Genomic DNA, 6,387 nt, shown 5'->3' with positions numbered 1-6,387 from the left:
GAAGGGTCTAGGCCCGAAACGTCAGCCTTTCTGCTCCTATGATGCTGCTTGGCCTGCTGTGTTCATCCAGCTCTGCACCTTGTTGTTTCGGATTCTCCAGCATCTGCAGTTCCTACTACCTCTGAAGGAATTAAGGGTTATGATGAGTGGGCTGGTAAGTGGCGCTGAGTATCAAAAAGATCAGCCGTGATCTTATTAAATGGCGGGGCAGGCTCAAGGGGCCAGATGGCCTACTCCTGCTCCTAGTTCTTATGTTCTTACGTTCTAACTCCCTCCTGCTGCCTTCTGAGTCAGCGTTCCTCAGCTTCATAACCTTTGGAGAGAGATTTCTTCTTACGTATACCCTAAAAGGGTGACCCCTAATTTTTAAATGATGCCTGTTGTTCTGGACGCACCCATAAGCAGAAACATGATGTATCAAAATTGTCGTAAGTGGGAGCTCTTGGCTGCCAGTTTGGTCCAGAGAGAAAGCAGCTGCAGCAAGTGTTTGATTTTCAAGCAGCTTCACCTCAGAATTGAGTTGAACTTGACAAAGTATCAGGGAGGGGGAAAGTTACCTGGATTTTTTATACAAGGAGGCAGTTTATGAAAGGACATCTGATTTGGTCAGAGACAGGAGTATGTGACTAAGTGAGGCAGGAAAGGAGGCCAGAGGGCTGGAGCACAGATAGAGTCGTAAAGTCATAGAGCATGGAAACAGATCGTTCAGTCCAACCAGTCCATGCTGACCATAATCCCAAACTAAACTAGTCCCATCAGCCTGCACTTGGCCCATATCCCTTCAAACCTTTCCTATTCATGAACTTACTCAAATGGCTTTTAAACATTGTTACCGTATCTGCGTCCACTACTTTCTCTGGCAGTTCATTCCACACATGAACCACTCCGTTGGTAAGAAAAAAAATTTGTGCCCCATGTCCTTTTTAAATCTTTCTGCTCTCGCCTTAAACATATGTTCCCTAGTTTTGAACCCCCCCCCCCACCCCCGGACAAAGACCCTTGTCATTCACCTTGTGTATGCCTCTCATGATTTTATAAACCTTACGCTCCAGTGAAAAAAGTCTTGGCCTTTTCAGTCTATTTTTATATCTCGGATCCTTCATTCCTGGCAACATCCTGGTAAATCTTTTCTGAACCTTCTGCAGTCTTGGTCTTCGCAATTATTGAAAATGTTTGTGGTTCTTTCAGCTTGTCTGAACACAAGTAATGGCTGTGGAGTGTATAAGCTGACTGACCATGACGTTGCCCCGTACAATCGATATCCTCCTTTTTGCTACCTCAACTTGAATGGCTTAATATCCTGCAATGTCATGAAGGGATTCATACTTGTCTTTGATATTTGCTAATCAACTTGTTCAAAGCTGTTGTTACTCACCTCTGGAACACGTGTGGCTTGAACATAGGCCTTCTGGCTCAGAGGTAGGGGCACTTCCATAGACCCATAGAGTGAAGAATGAGAGTCCAAACAGCTGTGTTACTTGACTGGTGACAAGATTAGGAACAGCTGCTCGTGGCTGGAGAGGAACATGCAATGGGATGGGGAGGATCCAGTTGTCATGGTCTACATAGGTCTGCAAAGGAGGTTCTGTATAATGAGTATGAAGAGGTAGGTCCAAAATTTAGAAGAAAAACCTCAAAGTTTGTCATTTCTGGATTATTACTTGAGCCATTTGCAAATTGGCAAAGGGTACAGCAGATTAGAGAGATAAAAGCCCCATTCCAAAACTGATACAGGAAAAGTGGGCTCCAGTTTTTGAGGCAATGGCACATGTACTGAGGAAAGTGGGATCTGTAATGATAGGATGGATTCCTGAACTGTGCTGGGGCTAATGTTCTTGCCAACTGGGTAACTGGAGAAGAAGAGAGGATTTTAAGCTCAGCGGTGAGGGCATGGGATCAAATTTGTGAAGATTTGTAAGTCAAAGACAGAATTAAGGCCATAGAGAATGGTATAAATGATGAACAGGCTGTGACAGGAAGGGGTAGAAAGTACAAATCCAAGAATGACTTAATGACAGTTTACAAAAACAATAAAACCAACAACTGAAGGCTTTGTATCAGAATGCATCTCGTATTCAACACAAAATGGGTGAATTTAGAATGCAAATAGAAATAAATAAGTACAGTCTGGTAGTCATGACAAAGAAAATTACAGGATGACATGGATTAGGACCTGAATCTTCAGGAAGAACAAAAACTAGGAAATGGTGGAAGATAGTTCTGTTAGTTAATGATCGTGTTAACACAATCAAGACCGGTGATCTAAGTTCAGAAAACTAGAATGTGGAAGTGGTTTGAGTAGAGCTACGCAGAAACATAGACAGTAGGTGTAGTCCATTTAGCCTATTAAGTCTGATCCGTCATTCAGTGTGACCATGGCTGATCATACAACTCAATACTCATTGTTTTCCAAATGTTCTGTTACTAAATGTTTTATCATATATGCCAACATTTTCGCTATTACCAATATCACGCTAAGTGGTCTATAATTCCCTGCTTTATTTCTACCTTTTTTAGATAATGGTACAGTAAAATGACAGTTGGTTTACAGTAGAAACTCTCCAATCCTTAGAAACTGTTGCAGAATCTAAAGACTCTTGAAAGATAACCACTGATGCATCCACCATTTCTAAGGCCACTTCCTTAAGTATCCCGGTATGTCGATTATCGGATCTTGGGGATTTATTCATCTTTAATCATATCAATTTCCTCCGCACCATTTCCCTTCTAATTCTGATTTCCTTCAGTTTCTCCCTGTCACGAGACCATGCACAATCCAGCAATTTTGGGATGTTATTTGTGTCCCCGTTTGTAAAGAGATAACCAAAGTATATATTTAATTGATCTGCCTTCTCTTTGTACCTCACTATACAACCTCTTCTGTTTCTGATTATAAGGGATGTACAACTGTCTTCACTAATCCTTTTCCCTTCATATACGTGTTGAAGTATTTACAATCAGCTTATATGTTCCCTGCAAACTTTCTGTCATCCTTATTTCCCTCACTTAATCATTCCTTTGCCTTCCTTTGATGTTTAAACCGCTCCAAATCACCAGGTTTGTTTTTTTTAGACAATTTGTATGCCCCTTTCTTGGATCTAATACTATCCCCTAATTTTCCATGTTAGCCATTGTCAGGTGTGAAGACACGTGTCAGTATTGTGTGCAGTTCTCCGAACAGGAACCACACAAGATGAGGTATGAAGAAAGAAGTAATGACAACTTGTGAGAAAGGCATATCAGTAATCATGGGAGATTGTAATTACTTGCAGATTCAAAAATTAGATGGGCAAAGGTGGCAAGGATGATTTCATAGAATGATTTCAGAATAGTTTCATAGAACAGCATGTTCAGGAGCCGACCAAAGAGAGGCTACACAAGACCTGGTATTGTACAATGATGTGAGATGATTTCATGCCAGTTAAAGGTGGAGAGGTAGCATTGTAAGTCAAGGATGGCATTTGTGCAGTAATCAAAAGTGATCTTGGGTTGGTGATTTTGGGATCGTTTTGGGTGGACATACAGTCATAGAGACATATAGCATGGAAACAGACCCTTTGGTCCAACTCGTCCATGCTGACCATGCATCTTATCTAAATCTAGTCCCACATTTGGGCCATATACTGCTAAACCCTTCCTATTCACGTACCCATCCAGTTGCCTTTGAAATGTTGTAATTGTACCAGCCTCCACCACTTCTGGCAGCTCATTCTATATATGCACCACCCTCTGCGTGAAAAAAGTTGCTTCTTAGGTCACTTTTACATATTTCCCCTCTCATCTTAAACCTGTGCCGTCTAGTTTTGGACTCCCTGACCCCTCATGATCTTATAAACTTCTATAAGGTCAGCCCTCAGCCTCCAACGCTGCAGGAAAAATAGCCCCAGCCTGTTCAGCCTCTCCCTACAACTCAACCCTCTAAGCCTGGCAATACCCTCGTAAACCTTTTCTGAACCCTTTCTAGTTTCACAACATCCTTCCAATAGCAGGGAGAACAGAATTGCACGCAGTACTCCAAAAGTGTCTGAACCAATGTCCTCTACAGCCACAACTTGACCTCTGAATTCCGATACTCAGTGCAAGCATACCAAATGCCTTCTTCACTATCCTTTCTAACTGTGACTCCACTTTTAAGGAACTATGAATCTGCACTCCAAGGTCTCTTTGTTCAGCAACACTCCCCAGGACCTAACCATTAGGTGTATCTGTCCTACCCTGATTTGCCCTTCCAAAATGCAGCACCTCACATTTGTGAGCAATAGTGTGTGGAAAACTTCACTAGCTGGGATGACCTGCAGGTCCCATGACAGTAACCACAATGTCGGACGAAGTGGACAAATATGTTGAGTTTTTGTGATAAATGTCTGGAAATAATCACAACTGACAGGTTTGTAGAATGCTTTGGAGATAGATTCTTAGGACAGCACATTCTGGAACCATCCAGACAGCACATTATACTTGAACATAATATCATCTAATGTGGTAGAATTCATAAATTGTCAAACAGTAAAAACACTCACAAGATAGCAGTGACCACAATAAGATTACAGTTTGTATTTATTTTGAAAGGCAGAAGAATAGAGTCATAGAATCAAACAGAACGGAAACAAACCCTTCATTCCAACTAGTCCATGCGGGCCATAATCCCAGACTAAACTAGTCCCACCTGCCTGCACTTGGCCCATATCCCTCCAAACATTTCTTATTCATGTACTTATCTAAATGTCGTTTAAACGATGTAACTGTACCCGCATCCACCACGTCCTCTGGCAGTTCACGAACCACTCTGTTTAAAAAAGAAATTACTCCTAATTTTTTTTTTATCTTTTCTCACCTTAAAAATATGCCCCCTAGTCTTGAAATTCCTCACCATAGGGAAAAGACAACTGCCATTTACCTTATCTGTACCTTCATGACGTTATAAACTTTTGTCAGGTCACCCTTAACTTCCTATGCTCAAGTGAAATAAGCCCCAGTCTCTTCCTATAGCTCGAACACTCCATTCTCAGCAACATCCTGATAAATATCTTCTGAAGCGTCTCTAGCTTAATAATATCCTTCATATAACAGGGAGACCAGAATTGGACATAGTACTGCAGAAGAGGCCTCACCAAAATCCTGTACAACCATAACATGACGTCCCAACTCCTATGATCAAAGGTCTGAGCATTGAGGTCAAGCTTATAAAATGCCTTCTTAACCAACCTATCTATATAGGATGCAAACTTCAAAGAATTATGTACCTGAGAAGGTCTGAGACCAGAATTTAAAATTTCAATAAGGGCAATTTGTGGTCATGAAAGCTGAGCAAGCTGAATAAACTGGGATACTAGGCTGTGAAATACATCAATAAACAGTACTGGCAGACAATTAAGGAGATTTGTCAGGATGTTGACAATAAGTATATTTCTGCAATAAAGAAAACTTCTAAGCTGGTCACCCGCCATCCATGGTTAACTAAAGTAGGTAAGAAAAGCATCAAACTAAAGGAAAAAGTTGTGGTTGGTTGTCTGGCCGAGCAGGTTCGTTGTTCCGCAGATGTTTCATTACCCTGCTGGGTAACATCATCAATGCAGCCTCTGATGAAGCGCCGTTGTGTTTTCCTGCCTGGTTTTTAAACTCTGAAGTCCGTTGAGCTGGATTACCTCACTTTTGGTTTTCCTTCGCAATGGAGTGTATATGGGGTAGAGTTCTATGTGTTTGTTGATAGGGCTTTCTTCGTGGAGTACCAGGCTTCTAGGAACTCACGTGCCTGTCTCTGCTTTGCCTGTCCCAGGATCTTGGTGTTGTCCCAATTGAATTGGTGGTTCTCCTTATCCATGTGGATAGAGATGAGTAAGTATTGATCATGTCTTTTTGTAGCCAATTGGCGTTCGTGTGCCCTTGCTGTTAATTTCCTTCCTGTTTGTCCGATGTCGTGTTTCTCACAGTCTCTGCAGGGAATCTTGTGTATGACATTGGTCCTGTCCATAGTGGTAGTGGGTCTTTGGTTCGGGTGAGCAGTTGTGGTAAGGTTGCTGTGGGTTTGTGTGCTATTCTGATGCCCAAGGTCGTCGGAGTCTTGTGGTTAGTTCCAATGTGTTTCTGATGTAAGGTAGCGTGATGAATGTGTCGGGGCATGCAGTATCTTCCTGTGTTGTTCATGTAACAGGCAGTTTTGACTCAGTTTTTTGGATATCCATTGTCCTTGAATACCTGGAAGAGATATTCTTCTTCTCGGCATAGTTCTGTGCTGCTACTGTGTGTTGTTGCCTGTTTAAATAATGTTTGCACGCAGCTTTGTTTATGTGTGTTAGGATGGCTACTGTTGAAGTTGAGTACCTGGTCAGTGTGTGTGGCTTTTCTGTGTACTTTTCGTTTGGAATTCCCCATTTGCCCTGTGCTCTA

The sequence above is a fragment of the Rhincodon typus genome, unplaced genomic scaffold (genome assembly GCF_021869965.1).
Source record: "Rhincodon typus isolate 14 unplaced genomic scaffold, sRhiTyp1.1 hic_rhity00003731, whole genome shotgun sequence".
Lineage (NCBI taxonomy): Eukaryota > Metazoa > Chordata > Chondrichthyes > Orectolobiformes > Rhincodontidae > Rhincodon > Rhincodon typus.
Note: the sequence above shows the minus strand (reverse complement) of the source record.